The following is a 23,103-nucleotide window of genomic DNA, read 5'->3' as shown; positions in this document are numbered from 1 at the left end:
GGAATGGTGTACTGTCTTTAAAGAGAATATGCATAGAATTGGGCCACCTGGGTGGCTCAGTTGTTAAGATCTGCCTTCAGCTCAGGTCATAATCCCGGGGTCCTGGGATTGAGCCCCACAACGGGATCCCTGCTCAGTGAGCTTGCTTCTCCCTCTCCCCCTGCCTGCTGCTCCCCCTGCTGTGCTCTCTCTCTCTCTGTCAAATAAATAAATAAAATCTTTTTTTTAAAGAATATGCATAAGACAAATAGGAATTATTAGAAATTATAATAGCCAGAATAAAAACATCAGTAAGAGGGTTGCAAGATGTAATTGAAGAAATTTCCCAGAAAATAAGGAGAGAAAAAATATGAAAATTATGGAATTATTTCGGGAAGTCCAAAGGATGACTAATGGGAGTTCCAGAGAAAACAGATTTCTAGGATATAGCTTCCAGATACAAAGAACCAGTCAGGTGTCTGACGTAATAAATTCTCACAAGCCATGACCCATCATCATAAAATTTAGGAGGACCAAAGATTAAGAGCAGATTCTAAAACCATCTTGAGAACAAGCAGGTTACTCACAGAGTTTTGGAGTTTTGTGGGGAAGTCCGTGGACACCTCAAATCAAAACTGGGATGTAAGAACAATGTCTGGGAAGAAGGCAGAGTAGAAGCTCCAGCAAGCTGCCTTTCCACCTAACAGCTGTTGAGCAGACAACAACCTTCTTGAGTAACTGTTGTGAAACTCTGGACTTATCCAGGGGAAAGCTGGATGAAGATACTGGTAAATTTTTGGAATTTTGGTGCATTTCAGCCTATTTTGTGATGGTGGCTACCATTCCTCAGTCTCCAGCCCCATGTAAGCAGCAGTGGGAGCAACTGGTCATATTGCTGGTCCAACTTGCTGGAATCTAGATGGGCAATAGGGACTTGTCCTCCAAATATTGGGACTGTAGGTTCTGACTGCTGCTTGCTGTTTTTGATCTGTGAGAGGCTAGCACACGGGTTGGTGGCCATTGTTTCAACCCCCATCAGCTGAAGTGGCTTCCATGGGGATTTATTTATATTTTAAAAGATTATTTATTTATTTACTTGAGAGAGAGGGAGAGAGGGAGAACAAGAGCTGGGGGGTGGCAGGGGAGCAGAGGAAGAGAAGCAGACTCTGCACCAAGCAGGGAGTCTGATGGAGGACTCTGTCCAGGACTCTGAGATCATGACCACCCAGGCACCCCAAGTGTTCCATGGAGATTCAAAGAGACAGTACTTTCCTCCCTCCCCTTTGGGAGCCAGACTTTTAAGGAAATCTTTGTCAGGTTACTGGCTGACTGCAGAGATGAAGGAACAGAAACTTCAGTGACCACATGCAATAAGCACACATTTTCAAATGTAGTTTGGAAAAGCCACAAATGGACTCCAGCCATCAACAAGCAAGATACAACAATCCCCGAGGAATGAGAGAATTAGAATTACTGCAACATAATACTCAATATGTCTAGTTCTCAGAAAACTTACAAAACATAGAAAGAGGAAAATATGACACATTCGCAAAAAAAAAAAAGAATTTGACACAAATTATCAATGAAGAAGTCTAGACATTAGAAATATTAGTCAAAGATGTCAAATCAATTGTCTTAAATATATGAGCTAAAGAAAACCATGGACAAAGAACTAAAGGAAATCAGAAAAATAATAATGGATGAGAATATGAATAAGGAGATAGAAGTTGTAAAAGAAGGAACCAAAACTTGGAAGCAAGCAAGGTTTCCCTCAGTAGGTACATGGATGAATAAACTACAGTACATCCAAACAATGGAATTTATTCAACACTAAAAAGAAATGAGTTATCAGCCGTGAAAACACATGGAGGAATCTTAAATGCATATTAGTAATTGAAAGAAGCTAAGTTGAAAAGGCTACTGTGTGATTCTAGCTATATGACATTCTAGGAAAGGCAGAACTATAGAAACTGTAGAAAGATGAGTGGTTGTCAGGGGCTTGAGGAGGGAGAAATAAAGGTGAGGTGCAGGAGATTTTATAGGGCATGAAAACTAATCTGTATGATACTATCATGGTAGATACATGTCCTTATACATATTTGTGAAATCCCATAGATGGTACAACACCAAAAGTAAATGTTAATGTAAAGTTATGGACTTTAGTGATAATGATGTATTAATGTAGATTCATCGCTTGTAACAAATGTATCACTTTATTGCAGGTTGCTGATAGTATAGGAGGTTGGGCATGTTTGGGAGTATGAGGTGTAGGGGAATTCTCTGCACTTCCTACTCAATTTTTCTGTGAACCCAAAACTGCTCTAAAAATAATCTATTGAACAATAGAAACAAATGGAAATTCTGGAGTTGAAAAGTCCAATAACTGAAATTTTTAAAAACTCACTAAAGGTGTTCAACAACAGATTTGAGAAGGAAAAGAAAAGATCAGTGAACCTGAAGATCAAACAATTAAATTGTTTAGTCTAAGAAGCCAAACTTTTTTTTTTTTTTAAATGAGGACAAGTGAACAGACTCTGGGGGACTTGTGGAGTCTCATCAAACATGCCACCATAAGTTTATAGGAGTTTCAGAAGGAGAGAGAGAAAGGTACATAAACAGTATTTGAAGAAATAATGGCTGAAAATTTCTCAAATCTTAAGAGACATAAATATACATGTTCAAAAATCTCAAAGCACTCTCAATAAGATAAATTCAAGGAGCCCATACTGAGACATATTGTAACCAAAATGAGGAAACACAAAGACAAAGAGAAAATTATAAAACCTGAAACAGAAACAACTTGTCACATATAGGTGATCTTCAAAAAAAATTAACAGCTAATTTCTCCTCAGAAACCATGGAGGCCAGGAGTCAGAGGGATGATGTGTGTAAAGTCCTGAAAGGAAAAATTTGCCAACCAAGAATTATATAGCGAGCAAAACTATCCTTCAAGAATGAAGAGGAAATTAAGACATTTCCAGATAAACAGAAGCCAAGGGAGTCTATTACCCTCATTCATTATACCTGCCCAACAAGGAATACTAAAGGGAGTCCTTTTTGCTGAAATGAAAGTACCCTAGACATAGACACAGTCATAAAAACAGATAAGGGACATTGGTAAAGATAACTACATAGGTAAATATAAAAGCCAGTATTATGTACTTTTTGTGTGATTTGTAACTCCTCTTTTTTTCCCTATATGATTTAATGAACCAGTGCATGAAACAATGACTATAAATCTATGTTAATGGGCATAAAATGTATAAAGAGGTGGGGTGCCTGGGTGGCTCAGTCATTAAGCAGCTGCCTTCCGCTCAGGTCTTAATCCCAGGGTCCTGGGTTCAAGGCCCACATCAGGCTCCCTCCTCGGCAGGAAGCCTGCTTCTCCCTCTCCCACTTCCCCTGCTTATGTTCCATCTCTCTCTGTCAAATAAATAAATAAAATCTTTTTAAAAATGTATAAAGAGGTAATCTGTGACAATAACGATATAAATAGGAAGGAACAGAGATATAAGAAGAGAATGTGTGTGTATTATTGAAACTAAGTTAGCCTTCAAATCAAGTTGTTATAAGTTTAAGATGTTAATTGTAATCCTCAAGAAAACCACTAAGAAAATAACTTTAAAATATACAAAGAAAGAAAGAAAAGGCAAATCAAATATTACACATTAGTAACTAGATACATAAAAGGGTAGTAATGGAGGGATTGAGGGACAAAAAAATATAAAACATACAGAAAACAGATAAATGAGAGAAGAAAATCCTTTTTTATTAGTAACCACTCAAAATAAATGGACTAAATTTCTCTATTAAAAGGCAGAAATTCGGGGCACCTGGGTGGCTCAGTGGGTTAAAGCCTCTGCTTTTGGCTCAGGTCATGATCCCGGGGTCCTGGAATCAAGCCCTGCATCGGGCTTTCTGCTCTGCAGGGAGCCTGCTTTCTCCTCTCTCTCTCTGCCTGCCTCTCTGCCTACTTGTGATCTCTCTCTGTCAAATACATAAATAAAATCTTAAAAACAAATAAACTTTAAAAGGCAGAAATTGGCAGATTGTATTAAAAAAGAAAAGAGTATCCATTTATATGCTGTCTACAAGAGACTTTAGATAAAAAGGACATGAAGAGATTGTAAGTAAAAACAATGAATTAATATATTCTACGCAAATAATAGCCAAAAGAGAGCTGAAGTAGTTATATTATTGTCAGACAAAATAGGCCTTTAAGCAAAAGTTATAAGAAACAAAGATTATAAGGTTATAAGAAATAAATAAGTACAAAATATATCAACAAAAGTTTGATAAACCAAGAAGGTTATAAACATACATGCACCTAATAACAGAGCCCCAAAATATATGAAAATATATGAACATATGAATATATGAATATATGAAACAGAAATTATTAACAGTTCAATTAACAGAATTGAAGAGAGAAAAAGATAATTCTGCAATAATATTTGGATATGTCAATATCCACTTTCAGTAATGGATAGCAGAACCAGGCAAAAGATTAATAAGGAAATGGAGGACTTGAACGACACTATAAACCAGCTACAAATAAACACTATAAACCAATGACGTATATAATGAACATACACAGTGTGTTACACTCAACAACAATAGCAGAATACATGTTCTTCTCAAGTGTGCATGGAATATTCTCTATAATAGACCATATATTACATCATAGGGGCACCTGGGTGGCTCGGTCAGTTAAGTGTCCAACTCTTGATTTTGACTCAGTTCATGATCTCAGGGTGGTGAGATCAAGCCCCAAGTTGGGCTCCACACTGGGCGTGGAGCCTGCTTAAGATTTTCTCTCTCCCTCTGCCCTTCTGCCTCTTCCCCCTTCACTCTCTTTTAAATAAAAAACAAAAAAAGACCATATATTACGTCACAGAACAAATTTTAATGGGTTCTAAAAAATTGAAACCATTCAAAATATCTTTTCTGATCAAAATGGAGTGCGACTAAAAATCAATAACAGAAGGAAAACTGGGAAATTCACAGATATGTGGAAACCGAACAGCTTACTCTTAAACAGCTGCTGTATCAAAGCAGAAATCACAAGGAGAATTAGAAAAATATGGACATAAATGAAAATGAAAACGCAACTTACCAAAAGTTATGGGATACAGCAAAAGTAATGCTAAAGGAGATATTTGTAGCTGCAAATGCATATATACACTAAAAAAATAGAAATTCTCAAATCATAACCTGACTGTACACCATGAGGAACTTAGAAAAGAAGAGTGAACTAAACCCAGAGATGGTGGATGGAAAGAACTAATAAAGATTGGAGTGGAGATAAATAAAATAGAGAACCGGAAAAACTGTACTAGAGATAATCCACAAAACCGAAAGTTTGTTCTTTGAATAGATTAACAAAATTGACAGACCTTAACTAGACTGACTAAGAAAAACAGAAGACTCAAATTACTAAAGTCAGAAATGAAAGTGGGACATGAAAAGATGCTCAGCATCACCCGTCATCAGGGAAATGCAAATCGAAACTACAACGAAATATCACCTTACACTTGTCAGAATGGTTAAAATAAAAAATACAAGAAATAGGAACTGTTGGTGAGGATGTGGAGAAAAAGGAACCCTCTTGCAGTGTTGGTGGGAATGAAAACTGGTGCAGCCACTGTGGAAAACAATATGGAGGTTCCTTAAAAATTAAAAATAGAACTACCTTATGATCTAGGAATTGCACTACTAGGTATTTATAAATATATATAGAGATATAAAAATAGATATTATATATATATATAGATATATATAAACACTAATGCAAAAGGATACATGCACCCCTGTGTTTATTGCAGCATTATTTACAATAGCCAAACCATGGAAGCAGACCAAGTGTCCATGGATAGAAAAATGAATATGTGGTATATATCGACTATGTAGTACAACTCAGCCCTAAAAAAAAAAATGAAATCTTGCCATTTTTGAAGACATGGATGGAGCTGGGAGTATTATGCTAAGTAAAATAAGTCAGTCAAAGAAAGACAAATACCATATGATTTCACTCATATATGGAATTTAAGAAACAAAACAAATGCGCAAAGGCGAAAAAAAGAGAGAGAGGCAAACCAAGAAACAGACTTAACTATGGAGAACAAACTGTTGGTTACCAGAGGTGAAGTGGGTGGGGGGATGGGTGAAATAGGTGAAGGGGATTATACAGTACTTATCATGATGAAAATAAAATAAAATGGAAAAAAAGCAATTAAAAAATGAAAGTGGGGATATTACTACAGATTTTACAGATTATGAGAATACTATGAGCAATTATACATCGAACTAATTGAGTAACCTAGATAAACAGACAAATTCCTAGAAACATATAATCTACAAAAACTGATACATGAAAAAGGAATATCTGAACAGACCCCTATATAACAAGTAAGGAGATCGAATCAGTAATCAGAAACCTCTCAGTGAAAAGCCCATGACCAGATGGTATCACTGGTGAGTTCGACGAAACACTTAAAGAAGAATTGACACTAATACTTCTCAGACTCTTCTAAAAAATTGAAAAGGAGGAAATACCTCTTAACTCATTCTATGAGGTCAGCATTACACTGCTACCAAGGCCTCAGAAAGACAACATAAGAAAAGAAAATCACAGAACATTGTGTCTTATGAACATAGATGTAAAAGTTCTCAACAAGATATTAGCAAATAAATTCCAACAGTTTTATTAAAAGGATTCTACACCACAAAAAAGTGGGATTTTCTTTTCTTGGAATGCAATGTTCATTACACAAAAACTAATCAGTGTAATATACCAAATTAAAAGAATGAAAAGGAAAACTGTATGCTCATCTCAGTTGGAGCAGAAAAAGCATTTGACAAAATCCAAAACCTTTCCATGATCAAGAAAATGAAACAGTAAATCAAAAATAGGAGAAAATTTCCTTAATATGATTATATCCATATATGAAAAACTCACAGCTGACATCCTACTCAATTGTGGAATACTGAAAGCTTCTGTACTAAGATCAGCAACAAGACAAGAATGACCACTTTTACTGCATCGATTGAACATAGTACTGAAAGTTCTAGCTAGAGCAATTAGACAAGAAAAAGAAATGAGACATCTAAGTTGGAAAAAAGAAAGTAAAATTATCACTGTTCACAGATGACATGATCTTATATATAAAGTCCCTAAAAGTTACACACACACACACACACACACACACACACACACACACCCTTATTGGAGCTAATGTTAAGTTGTAGGATAAAATCAAAACACTACCTTATTTGTTTTGCAGCAAACAATTCAAAAGGAAATTAAAACAATTCCATTACAAAGGCATAAAAAAAGAATAAAATGCTTAGAAATAATCTTAACCAAGGTGGCAAAAACGTATACACTGAAAAACTACAAAACATTACTGAAATTAAAGAAGACTTAAATGAAGGACATCCTATGTTCATGGACTGAAAGACTTAATATTAAGATGGCAATACTACCCAAAGTGATCTATAGATTCAATGTAATCCTTAACAAAATCCCGGTAACTTTTTTATACAAATACAAAAATTCATCCTAAGACTTCATATGGAATTGCAAGGAACACTGAATAAACCAAAACAACTTTGAAGAATAAGAACAGTTGGAGGGGCGCACCTGGGTGGCTCAGTGGGTTGAGTCTCAGCCTTCAGCTCAGGTCGCGATCTCAGAGTCCTAGGATCAAGCCCCGCATCAGGCTCTCTGCTTGGCGGGGAGCCTGCTCCCCCTCCCCTGCTTGCCTGTCTGCCTCTTGTGATCTCTCTCTCTCTCTCTCTGTCTGTCAAATAAATAAATGTATAAATAAAAGTTTTTAAAAAGAACAGTTGGAGGGCCAGCACTTCCTAATTTCAAAACTTACTGCAAAGCTAAAGTAAACAGTTAAGTAGTATAATACTGGAATAAAGACAGCCACCCGGAACAGTGGAATGGTTACAAATGGACCAGACATGATCCCAGACTGGGATCGAGCCCCACATGGCCTCTCTGCTCAGCAGGGAGCCTGCTTCCTCCTCTCTCTCTGCCTGCCTCTCTGCCTACTTGTGATCTTTGTCTGTCAAATAAATAAATAAAATCTTAAAAAAAAAAAAAAGAAATGGACCAGAAATAAACTCTCACATAAACAATCCATTGACTTTCAACAGGGGTCCAAAATATTTCAGTGGGGTAAGGACAATCTTCAGTAAATGGTGCTGAGAAAACTGTATATCCACATGTGAAAGAACCAAGTTGAACCCTTACCTTACAATATATACAAAAATTAACTTAAAATGCATCAAAGACCTAAACTTAGGGCTGAAACTATAAAACTTTTAGAAGAAAACAGGGGGAGGTCTTCACGGATTGAATCTGGCAGTGACACTTTTGATACAACACCTAGATATATTGGATTTCATAAAAATTTAAAACTGTGCATATCAAGAGAGTGAAAAATGGGAGCTCGCAGAAGGGGAGCAAATATCTCTGATAAGGGATTAATATGCAGAAGGTATAAAGAACTACAGAGACTCAAGAACCAAAAATGAAACCAGTCAAGTCAAAACGGACAAAATACTTGAATTGACCTTTCTCCCAAAGAAGACATCCAAATGGCGTATAAGCATATAAAAATAGTCAACATCATCAGTCATTAGAGAAATTCAAATCAAAACTACAATGAGTTATGTTCATTCATGTTCATTAGAATGGTTATTTTCAAAAAAGGGAAAAATAACAAGTGTTGACAAGAACATGGAGGAATTGGAGCCCTCATGGATTGATTATGGGAATGCAAAAGGCTGCAACCACTATAGAAAACAATTTGGCGGTTCCTTAAAAAGTTAAATATGGAGCTAACATTTGGCCCAGCAATTCCAGTCCTAGGAATACACCCCCAAGGAACTCAAAACAGCGATTCAAACAGATACTTGTACACCAGCATTCACAGCAGCATTATTCACAAGAGCCAAAAGGTGGAGAACCCAAGTGTTCATCAGTAGATGAAAGGATAAGTAAAAAGATCTATCTACACCGGAATATTATCCAGTTATTACAATGAGTGAAGTACTGATACATGGAGGAACATGAAGAACTTTCTAGATCTTTTTTTTTAGAGACATATTTATTTATTTATTTGACAGACAGAGATCACAAGTAGGCAGAGAGGCAGGCAGAGAGAGAGAGAGGAGGAAGCAGGCTCCCCGCCGAGCAGAGAGCCCGATGCGGGGCTGGATCCCAGGACCTTGGGATCATGACCTGAGCCGAAGGCAGAGGTTTTAAACCACTGAGCCACCCAGGTGCCCCAAGAACTTTCTAGATCTTATGCTCAGTGAAATAAGCCAGCCACAAAAGGACAAACAGTGTATGATTCCATTTGAGTGAGGGACCCAGAAAAGGCAAGTTCATAGAGGCAGAACACAGACTAGAGATTACCAGGCATTGGGGGCAGGGGAGAGAACTGGGAGGATGAAAAATTTTGGGTAGATAGTGATGATGGTTCCAAAACATTGTGCATGTACTTAACAGCACTGAATTGTACATTTAAAAATGACTAAAATGGTAAATTTTATTCTGTATATTTCACCACACAAAAAAGCAAACCAGAAGGAAAAGATAGGGCACAATGCTCCAAATTTATGATAGAAATGTTTTCAGTCTAGAACACCACATGTTATTGATCAAGTGTGGGGTCAAATAAAGATGTTATGAGACATACAAAGTCTCAAAAACTTTTATCTTCCATCCATGCACCATTTCTGCTGAGCTACTGGAGGATATGCTCCATCAAATGTAGGGAGTAAACAAAAAGTGGGGAGTGGGGGAGAAACAGTGGATCCATCTCAGCAAAGGGATGAAGTTAGAATTCTCAGAATGATGATGGAAGAAGTCTCTGGGGACAGCACTTATAGGCCTAGAGGGAATCCTATCTCAGCTAAAAAAGAAAAGAGGGAAGAAAGGTCTCCGATGAAAACACTGAAATAATAGACAAGTGAGTATGTTTGGCCAACTGACAGGCTGAGCTTTTCAGAGAGCTGAGGATAAATTATTGATACACACAGAGAAAACTGAAGCACTATCAAGCCCAGGGAAATCATAGAACCAGTATGGTTCAGCTGGGAACAAAATCCACAACATCATAAATATGTGAGCAACAGTCAATGAGTAACTCAGAGACTTTGAATTATGAGTAACAAATGGTACTCATTTGTGTGAGTGGAGATAGCCGTTAGACCACTGTCAATGAACAAAGGCAATACTGGGACTTACAAGAGAGGATGAATAAAAGGAAGGACAAAACTCTAGAGCATTTTACATTTGGGGGCAACTGATTAGCCAACAGCAAAGAGAGCAGTCTATCCTTGGACTCTTGGGTTGGCTAAAGGGATTCAAAGGAATTTGTGTTGTTGATGGATTCAACAACACATGTGCCAGGCTGGCTGAGTACACTGCTGTTGCTGCCCCATCCACCATCAGGTCAGTCTCATTGTCTGTACCAGACTTGCTCACAGTCTCCACGGGTCTAACTAAAGGCAGAGCTCTGGGAGACTGGGTGGAGGAGAGGTTGTGCGTACACAGAGGGTGATGTAAGAATTGAGTTCTTGTCTTAAAAAGTGGGAAGTTAACACATAGTATATAAAATTGAAAAGTCAAGAACTAGCACTGTATGCCTATTATATTCTGAGACTCTTTGAGAGTGAGCCCAGTGAAGCTATCAGGTAGCAATGGCTGGGAATCACTGGACTATATATCCCGGACCCAGCACTCCCTAACTGTGTGGCCTTGGGAAGAATATCACCTCCTGGAAACCCAGTGTCCCCATCTGCAAAATAGGGGTGTTATTGTTTACTTCATATGGCCAGTGTGAACATTTCATGCATGGCAACTGCTTTGCCTGGCGTCGTACTGGGCTATTAGCAAAAGGTTAAACTTCTGAGCTATTGCCCTTATTAATACTGCCACTCCTTATAAAATGGAGTGCTGTGCTGGCCAAGGCCTGGACCTGGATCAAGGGAAGAATAAAAGGGCAAATTCCTGCCTAAGGGCCTAAGACAACTCCATATCTCTCTCTATGGTGGGGAGAGAGTCCCATCCCCATGAGAAAGGAACAGGAGGGGTGTAAAATCTCAGGTCCTCCTTCTGATTCTTTACAATTTTGTCAAAAAAATCTTGAATTGAAAAGAAAGGACAAAAACAGCTTCAAGACGGGAGGAATTTCTCATCCAGTCTTTGAGTAAACACAATGTGAACTGGGGGCTTTGAGCTAGGCTGTCACTGGTGGGATGAGGTCAGGAGGGGATTCCAATGTGAAGAGATGGGGTGTGTGTCCTGGAGGAGGTCACAGCCTGACACCTGGGGCACCCGCAGGAGAACAGGCAATGACCACTTACAACCTCGCTTTTATTTACATGAAGAAGAAGGTAGAGGAGGTAGAGGGGTTGGGGTGGTGGGAGAAGTAAGAGGACAAGGCGAGGGGAGGAGACAAAGAAGGAAATGAGAAGGTGGCTTTTCATTTCAGTTAATTGTAACCGATTTCCTATCAGCCTCTTCTGAAATACTGAACATAGGTCGGAGACTGACCTCGGCCAGACCCCACCCCAAACTACCTTTCAGAGATTCTCAGGTTGGTGAGCCCACTGTCCCCACGCAGGATCTAAGTCAGAACTAAATTAGGTCTTGGGAATTCTAGTCAAGTCACTTTCTCAGTTTTGGTTTATAAGAAGGGGATGACCATTTCTACCTATTATAATTTTTGCCTTCTCTTAGCTCATTTTGAAAATTGATTTGCCACAGTTCAGTGGCTGAACAAGTATGAGAGAACCAAAGTGCGTGTGGTGGGGAAACCACAACTCTGGGTCACCACTGAATCGCCTTGGGAAAGGGCACACAACCTTGGCTTTCCTTATCTGCAAAATGGAGGGTATAGGCTTTCCTCTGTAGAGAAAGTTCTCGAAAGGACGTGTATGTGACATGCATGTAACTGGCCTGAGACATGGCTGCCAAGTGGGGGTTACTTGTCTGATACAAGTGGTATAAAATATAATGGATTAATTATAGTCACAATTATAATCATTTTATAGGAATATAAAACCATAAAATCATTTATAATGATAGAATATTTTTACTAATAATGATATATCCTCAAATTAGCCCCCTAGGCCTGGGAACTTCTCCAGCAGTCTCAACTTGTAGCTTAAGCATCATAATTTTCTAAAAACACTTGTCCCCATAACTGTCTTATCCTATTGCCTCTCCTCTTCTCTGAGCTGTCTCACATGTGTCTTCCTGGATGACTTTGTGGTTTGAGCATGTCTACCTGGTCATATTTCTTGTTTTGTAAGAACTGAGTCTGTGCTTCCCATAATACCAGGACATAGTAGGTCCTTGATAAATGCTCATAAATGACCTTGCACATTGTTGTCCTCAGTAAAGACTTGTGGAATGAAAAGCAGTCTCCATTTTTGCACTGTGTTATAGGCAGCTGGGCTTGGACAATATTCAAGTTTTACTCTGCCCCCTCTCCTGCCTGCATTTCCTCCATGCATATAGGACTCAGGGCAGAGGTGTCCTGGAGTGGAGAGGGAAGAAAGCAAAAATCTTGGCTTTTGCTTTCAAAACTCAGGGAAGAGGATTCCTGGAAAAGACAAAGTAAGTGGGCCAGAAACCAGCACAGGAAATAATTTCATATATATATGAAATGTATATATGTATATGTATATACATGTATATATGTGTGTATATATATACACACACATATATATACACACATACATACACACACACATATATACACATGTGTATGTGTATATATGTAAATGACTTCACATACACATATATGTGTGTGTGTGTATATATATATATATATATAACAAAAACAAAAACCACCAGCCCAAAGATTTAAGTATGAAAAAGAATAAAATTACAAAAAGTTCTAGAGAAAAAAATGACCTGATATTTCTTTGTAACCTTGGAGTATGAAAGGCCTTTCTAACTATGACCCCATATCCAAAATCCATAAAAGAAAAGACTGATAAAATGGACTTCACAGAACAAGCAAACAAAAAACCCCAAACATAGCCAAAAATGCCTTCAGAAAAGTCTAAAGGCAAATAGAAAGTGGGAACAAAAGATTGCAGTTCATATCTATAAACAGAAGGGGAAAAGTCAGTTACCCAAAAGAAAACTGAACAAACACAGTGGACAGTTCACAGACAGGGAAAAACATCATAAAAATGTCTGGTTCATTCCAAAGACAACTGTGCTGATACTATCTTCCCTTTAATAGACTTAAAAATCCAGAAGCTTAATAATACCTTCTAATGGCAAAGTCATGAGGAAACTGGCACTCTAGTTCAGTATGGAAAGTGGGGGGTGCAGATAAGGATAACCCTCGTGGAGGCAATTTGGCAACATTTGTCAAAATTACTAATGCATTTAAGAGTCACAGTGATTAAACTCTGGGATTTATCCCAGAGTGTGAAATAATAAATTCACTGCAGCAATGTTTGTAATAGCAGAAGATTAGTAAAAACCCAAATGCCCATCAATAGAGGACTGAATGAGTAAATTATAGTATACTTATATACAGGACTATTGTGCATCTCTCAAAAAAGAATTAGGAAGCTCTTTATATATTGCTATGAAAAGAACTCTAAGATAAATTATGTGGAAAAACAAAAATAAAAATAAATAGTATACATAACAGCATAGTTCATAGGGCCAGCTCTTCCTTCCTTCCTTTTCACAAAAACGGGGAAAGTTCAAATCTGTAAGTATTGGCATATACACAAAGAAATATTATAAAGAAATATAAGAAACAAAAAAATGGTGTTTTAAATAAAAATCTTAGGAATAAATTTAAAAAAGAGTGCCAAACTTGTACATTGAAAACTACAAAACGTTATTGACAGAAATCTTTAAAAAACTAAATAAATGGAGAGACATCCCATGTTTATGGATTGAAAGACTTAATATTAAGATGGCAATATTCCCCAAATTATTCCACAGAGTCAATGCAATCCTAATAAAAAATTACAGCTGGCTTTTCTGCAGAATTTGACAAGTTGATCCTTAAATCATATAGAAATGCAAGAGACCCAGAAGAGCCAAAGCAATCTCAAAAAAGAAGAACAGTTGGAAGACTCACAGTTTTCAATTTCAAAACTTACTACAATGCAATAGTAAATAAGACAGTGTGGTACTGGCATAAAGATAACCATAGACCAATGGAATAGAATTGAGAGTCCATAAATAAAGCCTAACATTTATAGTCAATTGATGTTCAACAAGGATTCCAAGACAACTCAATGGGAGAAAGGATAGTCTTCAACAAAGAGTGCTGAGATAATAGTATAGACATGTGTAAAACAAGAAATTTGGACTCCTAGGGCACCTGGGTGGCTTAGTGGGTTAAAGCCTCTGCCTTCAGCTCAGGCCATGATCCCAGAGTCCTGGAATCAAGCCTTGCATCGGGCTCTCTGCTCAGTGGGGAGCCTGCTTCCTCCTCTCTCTCTGCCTGCCTCTCTGCCTACTTGTGATCTTTCTGTCAAATAAATAAATAAAACCTTTAAAAAAAAAGAAATTTGGACTCCTACCTCCCACCATACACAAAAATTAACTCCCAGTGATCATAGATCTAAATGTAAGAGCTAAAATGATAAATTTAGAAGAAAACAAGTGAATCTTCATGCTTTGGGGTTAGACAATGACACCAAATGCATAAATGGCTACAGAGAAGATTGAGAGATTGGACTTCATCAAAATTAAACACGTTTGTGTTTCACAGAATACTATCAAGAAAATAAAAGGACAAGCCCCAGAGTGGGAGGAAATATTTGCAAACCATATATATGTTGGGGGATCCAGAATATATAAAGAATGCTTATAACCGAACAGTGAAAAACAACCCAATTTAAAAATAGGCTAAGGAGTTAGACATTTTTCCAAAAAGATAATGTGAATGGCTACTAAGCTCATGAAAAGATGGTCAACATCACATGTCAATAGGGAAATGCAAATCAGAACCACACTGACATATGTACTAAAATGGCCATAATGAACAAAGGGATAATGACAAGTGTTCCTGAGGATGTGGAGAAACTAGAACCCTCATACAGGAAGCAAGACTATCAAATGTACAGCTACCATGGAAAACAGTTTGGTAGTTCCTCAAAGTGTTAAGCAGAGAATTACCATAAGACCCAGCAATTCCGCTCCAAGACAAATGAAAACATGTTCACCCAAATACTTGAACACAAATGTTCATGGAAGAATTATTCATAGCCAAAAAGCAGAAACAACCCAAATGTCCATCAATTGATGAATGGATAAAATGTGGTATACCCATTAAATGGAATGTTACTGGGCCATAAAAAGGAAAAAAAGTGCTGATACATACTACAACATGAATGAAGCTTAAAAACATCATGCTAGGGGGACGCCTGGGTGGCTCAGTTGGTTAAGTGTCTGCCTTCGGCTCAGGTCATGATCCCAGCATCCTGGGATCGAGTCCCACATCGGGCTACTTGCTTGGCAAGGGAGCCTGCTTCGCCCTCTGCCTCTGCCTGCAACTCTGTCTGCCTGTGCTTGCTCTCTCTCTCTCTTTCTCTCTCTAATAAATAAAATCTTTAAAAAAAAAAAAGATATGCATACTCTTTAAAAAAAAAACATCACGCTAGGAGGAAGACGGCAGTTTGAGAAACACCACATTGGATTTTTTTAAAAAAAAGATTTTATTTATTTATTTGACAGAGAGACAGAGAGAGCACAAGCAGGGGGAGCAGCATGCAGAGGGAGAAGGAGAAGCTGGATCCCTGCTGAGCAAGGAGCCCGATGTGGGGCTCGATCCCAGGACTCTGGGATCATGACCTGAGGTGAAGGCAGACACCCAATGACTAAGCCACCCAGGTGCCCCAGTTGGATAAAACCACATTCGATTTTTATAAAATTGTCCAAAACAGGAGCTCAGCTGTGTCTGGGTGGCTCAATTGATTGAGTGGCTGACTCTTGATTTTGGCTCAGGTTTTGAGCTCAGGATCTTAGGATGGAGCCCTGTGTCTGACTCTGTGCTTAGTGGGGAGTCTGCTTGAGATTCTCTCTCTCCCTCTTTCTTTGCCCCACTCCCCAAATAAATGAAGAAATATTTTTAAGAAAAATACAGGCTGGGGCACCTGGGTGGCTCAGTGGGTTAAAGCCTCTGCCTTCAGCTCAGGTCATGATCCCAGGGTCCTGGGATCGAGCCCCGCATGGGGCTCTCTGCTCAGCAGGGAGCCTGCTTCCTCCTCTCGCTCTCTGCCTGCCTCTCTACCTACTTGTGATCTCTGTCTGTCAAATAAATAAATAAATAAAAACTTTAAAAAAATGAAAAGAAAAATACAGGCAGATCTGTAGAGACAGAAAGCAGATTAGTGATAACCTAAGGCCTGAGGTGGGGATGAATGGAGAGTGTGGGGTGATGATGTTCTAAAATTAGATCATAGTGCTGATTGCATCAGTCTGCAAACACACTCAGTATCATTGTCTCGCACACTTTAACAGGGTAAACTGTGTGATGTGTAAAGGATATGGCAGTTAAGGCTATTTCTTCCCAGGGAGTCAGGAACTGGGCAGCTGAAGGACGGAGAGAGAAGGAAGACTTCATATTGTATACCTTTTTATACTTTCTGTGCTTCTGATGTGTGACCACTATCTACTCAAACACAAATTGAAGGGGCACCTGGGTGGCTCAGTGGGTTAAAGCCTCTGCCTTCAGCTCAGGTCATGATCTCAGTGTCCTGGGATCGAGCCCCACATCAGGCTCTCAGCTCAGCAGGGAGCCTGCTTCCTCCACTCTCTGCCTGCCTCTCTGCCTACTTGTGATCTCTGTCTGTCAAATAAATAAATAAAATCTTTTAAAAAAAACACACAAATTGAAAATACAAAAGGAGCAAACAAAATTAGAGAGAACTCTGATGCTTCCCTCATTTGGGGAGAGGAGGAGGGTGCTGCTGCTCTCCCCAGCACACTGTGGAATTGTGGGTGGGGGGGCCTCTGGGTTAGGTTGGACAGGGCAGCCCTAGAGACCTTCTGAGACATACTCATGGTCTGGGTGCCACCAAGCTGTGGGACCTGATGGGGACCCAATGGTGCCATGCTTGTTCCCCACCCCTCCACCATGACCTGGATCTACAGAAAATCCCAGAACCATCATCCAGCCCCCCAAAGAGCCAGGAAAACCCCAAGATAGACACCAGCCAGGCAGAATAGAACCTTGAGAAACTTCTGTTGATATAGAGGGAAGAAGGGAAGAACTCCCCTTGCACGCCTGGTTTTGAGGACCAGGCTCACACCCCTGGCCTCCTGCACCCTGAGACCCAAGAGCAGCCAGGGTGATGATGGTTGGACCCCTCTGCCTGGGATTCCTCGTGTGCTTGGCTTAAGAGGTTCTGTACCAAGAAAGATGTCTGTGGTCACATTAGTTTGGAAAATGCCAGATTAAAGAAACCCAAAGTTTTTTAACTGCAGCCCTTCTCCGAGCCTTTGCTTGGGACTCCTCAAGAGGGGCTCTGGCAGGTTCAAAGCCCTTTCGAGGTTTTGAGGGACATCTGGTAGGGCAGAGGCTCTTCTTCATAGTAAAGCTGAGGAAACAGAGCCAGGGGAGGTGAAGGACCCATCCAAGATCACACAGGGAGTCTGTGAACACCAGGGAGCTAGAACCCTGAACTCCAGGCCTGGGCAGATTCTGGGGCACATGGCAGCCGCGCTCAGTGCCCCGTCATGGTTCTGACCAATTCCTGGCCCATGGTCCTGGGGGCCCAGGCAGTTTCAGCCTGAGTCAAGGTGGCCTCTGGCCCTTGCCTGCTCTGAGGGTCTTAGAAATTTTATACATTTGAGCCCTTAGCTGGGGACATGTCTGGGACAAGGTCAGTAGTTTTAAAAAGGAATCAGAGAAAAGATGCACTCCCTGCCTGATATGAGCAGGACAGAGTGGGAGGCAGCAGTGCATGAACCTGGGCCAGGCCACCCAGGGCCCTGAAGAACCCCTCAAACCCACCCTTGGGGTCCCCTCTGCACAGCACAGTCTTGGATCCTTCCACTCCAGCAAACTATGCTTCCTGGTTCGGGCCTTCAAACGGGCCTTTAAAACCCTGATAATAATTCTATAGGGTAAGCTATCCAGCTTCTTCAATAATAAATAGCAGGGGGTTGGGGGGAAGGGAGACCAGAGGGGAACTGTTCTAGATTAAAATGTGTAATCAGTGGCGCCTGGGTGGCTCAGTGGGTTAAAGCCTCTGCCTTCAGCTCGGGTCATGATCCCAGGGTCCTGGGATCGAGCCCCGCATAGGGCTCTCTGCTCAGCGGGGAACGTGCTTCCCTTCCTCTCTCTCTCCCTGTCTCTCTGCCTACTTGTGATCTCTGTCAAATAAATAAATAAATAAATCTTTAAAAATAAAATAAAATAAAATGTGTAATCAAAGCCATAATGGGGGTGTAGTCAGATCCTGATTTGAACAAATCAACTGGAAAAGACATTGATGAGACAGTAGGAAATTCTCAACACTGACCAGCTATTTGGCAATACTAGGGGGGCAGCCTTCTATTTCTTTTTTTTTTTTTAAGATTTTATTTATTTATTTGACAAAGAGAGAAAGAGAAAGATCACAAGTAGGCCGAGTGGCAGCCAGAGTGACGAGGGAGAAGCAGGCTCCCTGCTGACGTGGGGCTTGATCCAAGAACCCTGGGATCATGACTTGAGCCGAAGGCAGACGCTCAACCGACTGAGCCACCCAGGTGTGCTTGGGGGCTGGCGGGGGTGGGGGGGGCTTCTTTTTCAAATTGGTCAGAGTTTGATGGGTAATTTTTTGATTTTTGTTTTTTAAAAGGCTTTTAGAGTTCAATGCTGAGGAGTCCACAAATCAAACAATACAGTGTTTGCCATTAGCTTTAAAATGACCCAGAGGGGCTGCAGGGGGAACATGGCAGGCATGGAAGGGTGGGCCATATGTCAATAACTGTCAAAGTTGGAGGATATATGCAGAAGCTGCATTAAACTCTCCTCTGCACTTTGGCTTCAAAATAAAATACTTTTTAAACCTCCTGGCCAACGTGGCTGAGGTGCCCTGGCCAGCTCGGGGTCAGGGGCGTCTGGGATGGAATTTCCGCTTATGTGCTGATTTTCCAAGCTCTGGCTCCTCTCCTGGGATGCAAGGTGCAGACCCCCAAGTTCCCCAGACTTGGGGCTGTCCATGTGCAGAGGCGTGGGGCGACCCTCAGACTGCCCGAGCTTGCCCGTCTGCTGTGGATGCCGTGCCCAGCAATCCCCACCGAATCCATGCAGGGTACCCCTGGCCGAGCCCTCCTCGCCCCGACTCATCCCCACCCAGCCGCCTCCCCAGCTACTCACGCTGCTCTTCCTGGCCCGCCCGGCTCCGGCCACCTCGCCTGCTCCAGCCCAAGCCGCTCATTACTCAGGACGTTTATTATTAGCCTGAGATTTGATTAGTGCCTGAGCTGCACTTCCTGGGTTTTCCCCCCAACCTGTAGGATGTAAATCAGCGGTACCCCCTCCCGCCCTGCACCTGCGTGTTAGGAGCTGAGGTGGGTGGCCTGGGACTGCTTGGAGTCCCCGCCAGTGTCATCCATCTATGAAGCCCCCTCTGCGCCCTGCCCACCAGCGCCTGCAGAGCAGGGGAAGGACAGGACTGGCCCGGCCTTGGGTGAGGTATAAACTGGTTTCTGGCTTCAGGCTCATCTGAGAGGCCAACTCCTCCAGGAAGCCATCCCTGACTGCCCCAGGCCAGGCTAAATGCCCATTCTCTGTGCTTCCTAAGCCCTATCAAAACACCCGAGAAACTGACACCCTGGGTTTGAACCTCAGCTTGGCCACTTACCTGCAGGAAGCCTTTGGAGCAATTCACTTAACTTCTCTGTGCCTCCGTCTTCTTTTCTCGTGAGTGGGTATAATCGTACCCAGGTCACAGGTTGTTAGCAGAATGAAAGGAGTCACCACAGTTAAGTCTTGGAGCAAGTTCTTGGCACCTAGTAAGTTCTCAATAAACAATATGGAGGATTAGCACTGTAGCCCGTAACACATTCTTGTAACTCGTTTTCCACGCCTTCCCAACTCCCTGGAAACCTTCCTGGGGATTAAGACTAGATTGAGACAGATTTAGAAGCCCAAGGCATTTAGGAAGGAAACTTGGAAGGATGGGAAAGAATCAGGCAGGTGGAGGGGAAGTGGGAGGGCATCCAGGAGGCATCAGGACAGGAGTGAGGGCAGGGGGGAGGAACACAAAAGGCTGACTTGGATGACAGTGAGTGCAGCAGGAGAGGAAACAGGGTTGGTAATCCTAAAAACTGCTCAATCTCAGTGATCAGAGAAACACAATTCAGCAATGAAAAATGAATTTTCATCCACCAGGGCAGCAAAATCTTCAAGTTCAATAATACGGAGGGCTAGAAGTGACCTAGAGAAATGCTTTCTGCTGGAGGGAGGGAGTTGGTGCTACCATTTTGGAGGACAACTTTCCAGGGTCCATTAAACTGCACAACACACGTGCCATTCTTCTCCACACGCCACAGGTGCACGAGGGTGTTCGCAGAGGCACAGTTAATAATAGGGAGCATCTGGGGGCGCCTGGGTGGCTCAGTCATTAAGCGTCTTTGGCTCAGGTCATGATCCCAGGGTCCTGGGATCGAGCCCCGCATCGGGCTCCCTGCTCAGTGGGAAGCCTGCTTCTCCCTCTCCCACTCCCTCTGCTTCTGTTCCCTCTCTCATTGTGTCTCTCTCTGTCAAATAAGTAAATAAAAATCTTTAAAAAATAATAAAAAGATTTAAAAAATAATAGGGAGCGTCTGAAAACAACATACATGTCCATCCAACGGAGGATGGCTGGATGAGGTACAGAGGTCATAACCAGGAATGTTATACAAAGTTTACAAAGCAGGAGCTAGATGATCATCAAGACAAATCATGACACCCACCGTAAGATACCCTGTAGTAAAAATCACACATGGCAGCATTCTCCGTGTCCCCATACGTATGAATGCAATGCCGATGAAGTCTATTGGGACATGCGTGGTGACGATGGTTGCCTCTGGGTAGGACTAGGGGGGACCAGGCTTGGAAGTGATGGTCAAAGGGGACTTTAGCCCTATTTGTAACGTTTTAAGTTTACGCAGAGAAGGTACGTAAGTATTACTTGTGCCAACGAAAAGTAATAAAACCAGACTCAGGCTGACAGGGGCTGGATTTGTGAGCCAGAGCGGATCAGAGATTGTGTCCCCAGGAATTTCCTGCCTGTTGAATCGGGGCATGCCCAGAGTCATTGTCGAATGCCTTCAGTACACCTCCTCCTTACCTTCCTACCCGGGGCTGGGGCTCTCACCACCTCACAGAGCAGCTGGCTCCCAGGGGGTTAGTTCTGACCGTTAGAAAGCTGTCTCTGTCTACTGAGCGGACCGTGCCTTCCAGAAACAGACCTGCTGGGCTGACGGCTACTCTCTGAAGCCACATGCGTTTGCTTGCTCCATGAGATCCCACCCTGGAGTTTTAAAGCCGGCGTAGGTTAAGCGTGAAATAAAAGTGGAACAAGCTCCAATCTGACTTTCGGGGAGGCCGAGGATGGGAGGGTAGGGTTTCCTCATGTCTCATTGCTGCTCGCAACTTGTTAATGCTTTTGTTCAACACCATTTACAGGTAGTGGATTTTATTTGCTTTCTATTTTCTCTAATTAGAAGTGTAATTTACATGCAGTGAAATGCATGAATTTTAAGTGTGCAGGTTAATTAGCAAGTTCACATACGTGCATACCCAGATCAAGACTTAGAACATTTGGAGGTCCCAAAAGGCTCCCTCCCTGCCCCTTCCAGGCAGCACCCCCAAACCTAGAGTCTCCACCATCCTGACATCTAGCCTCAAAGATTCATTTTTCCTGTTCCTGACTGTGTAAACAGGAACACACAGGAACATTATCCACTCTTTTCTTCTGGCTTCTTTAGGCTGATAATAGATTTTATTAAACCAGGCAGACCAAAGCACGTGTGACCCATCCCTTCAGGGCCACAGAATTGCGAGGAATTTTATTATTACTGTTAACTGAGCTCGAATTTCATGACCCATGCAAATAGAATCCCTTCCTCCCTGGACTCCCTCAGAACAGGTGCTGGAGGTTTCTGAACCTCATTCTGAAACCAGCCCTCTCTCAGAGCTCTCTCCCTGGGGGGACGTGGGATTCTAAATTTAAGCCCCACACTTAAAGGGGACAGAAGAGTCTGGAACCTAGAGTAGAGATACTTGTATACCTCCAGGTTTTGGAGCTGATACATTCAGATGCACGTACCTAAACAGTTAAAACGAGCACATGGTAAAGAAAAATTCAAACAGTGTGAAAGGGAATATAGCAAAAAAGAAATTTCCCTTCCATCTAGATACTCTCGACAGCCCCTTTCCCTGCTCAAAGGTGGCCACTGTGACCAGATCTGGGTCACACAGGCTTCCAAGCAAAACCCTGGCATTTACATGCTTGCACGTGTCAAGGGAGGATGGATTTTTGCCTCCGTCCCCTCCCCACCCCGCGCACATTTTTTTGATTGCTTGTTTATGCAGGTTCAATGCCCTATAAACATATGGCCTTTCTTCACTGAATATATCCTATCAATCAAGACGTTATCGTTTTAAAGGAGTTCTTTAAATGCTCATTAGAAATAATAACAATAGTGAGCATTCCTGTAGCACTTACCAGGTTCCAGACGCTTTTCTAAACCCTTTACATACGTTCATTTCATGTATATTTTATCTCTGTGTTTCATCAAACAGCTTGAATTCCCTAAGCGGATTACTTGGTCAGAGGAAACATTGTCACGTTGATCAAAATTTTCCCATGAGGCAGTTCCACCCTACGCAAGAACAGCAGCGATATTTTGGCCCTGAGAACCTCTACCATGCTGGGTATTGTGGTCTCTCTGACACTGTGGGTATCTGTCTCATCCACGCCCTGGCGTCTGCCAACCCCACCCCATCCCTTTGAGGCCATGCTGTTGAACCTTCTCTGGGAGAGTCCTAGAGGTAAGACAAAAGCAAGAGTATCCAAAAAAGGTCATTTCTTAGAAATGCAGTGAAAGCCCTGATTTTCATGATTGCAATTTAC

General features: G+C 41.4%; 1 protein-coding gene across 1 annotated transcript in view; it reads right to left on the bottom strand.

The window, feature by feature from the left end:
- Nucleotides 1–19,437, bottom strand: part of TNFRSF13B (TNF receptor superfamily member 13B) — a 35,527-nt gene extending 16,090 nt beyond the window's left edge. The window contains exon 1 of the mRNA XM_045984325.1: nt 19,359–19,437. The gene's annotated coding sequence lies outside the window, so the exon portion shown is untranslated. The remainder of the gene's footprint in view (nt 1–19,358) is intronic.
- Between the last annotated feature and the right edge of the window lie 3,666 nt (nt 19,438–23,103).

This window comes from Meles meles, chromosome 18 (genome assembly GCF_922984935.1).
Source record: "Meles meles chromosome 18, mMelMel3.1 paternal haplotype, whole genome shotgun sequence".
NCBI lineage: Eukaryota > Metazoa > Chordata > Mammalia > Carnivora > Mustelidae > Meles > Meles meles.
This window is presented reverse-complemented; position numbering and strand designations above follow the sequence as displayed.